The sequence below is a fragment of the Zingiber officinale genome, chromosome 4B, assembly GCF_018446385.1.
Source record: "Zingiber officinale cultivar Zhangliang chromosome 4B, Zo_v1.1, whole genome shotgun sequence".
NCBI lineage: Eukaryota > Viridiplantae > Streptophyta > Magnoliopsida > Zingiberales > Zingiberaceae > Zingiber > Zingiber officinale.
In genome coordinates this window covers 22,978,196-22,980,923 of record NC_055993.1, presented here as the reverse complement: position 1 = coordinate 22,980,923, position 2,728 = coordinate 22,978,196, and positions in this window count along the sequence as shown.

Sequence of the window (2,728 nt, the reverse complement as noted above, 5' to 3'; positions counted from 1 at the left end):
GTCGTAGGTTCGACGTCGTTCACAGTTCTCCCATGTTCTCATGCAATAAGTGCAATTGGGCATACTTATCAAGATTCTTACAACTACTATAAAGATTACTATTTAACATCATCATACATAACACATATAGTGATATTATCCATGAAACTAGAAATAAGGAGTATTAGATATGTTGGACCACTGACCCAGTTGCTCTCTCCTGTAGGTGTCGTGTACAGCCTAAAGATGATGAAAGGCATGCATTGAAAGTAGACAAAGTGACAAAATTCAAAAAAAGATGTACAAGGTGTTCATTGCTAGATCATAATCATCAATCTTGTGTGTTGTTGAATCAAAGGAGGAGATTGAAAGAGGAATAGGTGTTCATTGCTAGGTCATGATAAACTTGTACAAAACTATTCATGCATACTTGAAAACACTAAAAATTTTTATTATAATTTAAAAATTAACTCTCCATACTCAAAACTTCTAACCTCTTTTATAGATTGATAACAAGACACAGTTTAACCCTAATATATTTTTCTAAAAAGACTAAACAACTTTTTAATTTTATCCAATAAAAATTTTAATTGACCTTTTCTAAAATTTATCCTAATAAAACTCTAATTATCTCTGATCCGGTGGTAAGAGCGGGCCCCCCCCTCTTGCAATGTCAACGCCAAGTGGAAGTCACCGGAGTAGCCACCCATCCGGGAGGAGTATGGTCCGACCGGACGGACGACCATAGACGGCCGGTCCGACCGGATTGCCGGCTGGGCCGATGGAATCGGATGCCCGGATGGGTCTGGCCGGCTCGCACTTATGGTTGGAAGGCACCCTGTCAAATCGGGGTTCCGACGCTCAGTTAAAAAGGTCATGGACCGACCACAGTCATAAAGCACCCCTGTTTATTAGTCTCCACAAAGCACAAGTAAACCACTGCGGATGTCCGGTCGGATGTTGAGGGAGATGTCCACTCGGACGACAAGTTTGGAACAAGGGAAAAGACCCGAGGATTTCTTCTCTGACAACCGGTAGGTTTCACGTGTGTGCCATGCTCCAAATCTTGTGACAGGGGATTCTGCTGTCCCATCGAGGGCATGCTCTGACTATAGCGATATGGGTCAGGTAAGCTTTCTGACAGCCGCATACCTGGGAAAGGACAGAGGACACGTATGCACCTAGGTACGCGTGCCCAAACCCTTCACAAGCTCTATATAAAGAACCTCAGGTTTCGCCGGGGAGGTACGTATTCGGAGACTTTGGAAGCCACTTTGTTCATCGTAGCTTACCTGACTTGAGCGTCGGAGGGTCGCCGCCGGGAACCCCTTCCCGGCTCGACTTCTGTGCAGGCTAGCCGGAGCGTCGCGCCACCAGTGGGAGATCTACATCAGCGAGCCGAAGAGTGCTACGTGCCCAGCGTTTGTTGACTTCTGGTTTGGACAGGATCAATCTCTATTTTATCCAAAAAAAAAAAAATATAATTGATCTTTTCTAAAATTTATCTTAAAAAACTCCAATTATCCCAAAAAATAGGAGAGAGATAGTGAGTTTATGTTTGTTTGTCATGTCAGATTGTCTTTTGAAGTATTTAAACTTTGCACCATTAAATCCTTGAGTGAATATATTAACATTTGCATACTTGGCTTTCTCTTTCTTTTGATCTCCTATCTATCTGTTTGGTTTGTCTATTTGATCTGGTTTTGAATCCTAATTATAGGTTTTGAGTTCTAGTTTATAGTTCTTGGGTTTTTGGATTATGGGTTTTGGTTTTTGACTTTTGGTTTTAGGGTTCCTGATTTCTGGGTTCTAGTTCTATTTTGGGTTCTAGTTTTGTTCTAGGTTGTGATTTTAGTTCTAGTCTGGGTTCTATATTGTACTCTGAGCTCTAGTTCTGTTCTGGGTTTTGTAGTAGTTTTGGGTTTTAGTTCCACTCCCTGAGTGATTTCTTCAATTATTTTATCTTATCTAAGTCTCTCCTGTCATTTCTCCTCAATTTCCATTGAATCTAGTAAGGCTTCCATCTATGGCCATCCGCATTGGCGCATTATTTGGTGATTAATAATACTAAATAAGAGTATATTTGGTTTAGAGCTTCCACCGTAGTTGGCGGTCGGGAAAAACCTCCATCCCATAATAGAGGGAGGTTTTGAGTTTTAATCGAAGAAGCGACTTCGTGGTTATGGATCCGCTTCTTTGACTTTTTGTTTTTTTTATATTAATTTTTTTTAATAATTGTAAGAAAAACAAACAACGGCTAATATTATTAGCCATTGTTTTTTTTTGTATGTCGTTAAACAACGGCTAAAAAGCTGTTGTTCAATGGTTAATTTTTTTTTTTTATAAATGCATGATCGATTTCATTTGTTTTCATTATCTCATTGTTATCTTCGCTTTTTACTTCTTTCCTCAACTTTCTATATGTTTCAACCACAAAAATATCTTGCTTTATTTCAAATGAATCAAAATCCAGATCGATATATGTTCCATGAATTTTGGAGAAATGAATTGGCAAAAGATGCGGAGGATATAAATGAACAAAGAATGCTCCGGCTATATGAGCAGCGACAAATGGTACGCCAAATTGCTCAAAGTTCTTCCAGTAGAACACAGAGGAGAAGGTTTTTGAATCAGGATTGTGAAGTTGGACATGCTCATCTTTTCAAAGATTACTTATCTGATGATCGCTATATCCTGATGACATTTTTGATGTCGATTTCGAATGCAAAAAGAGTTATTCCTTCGTATA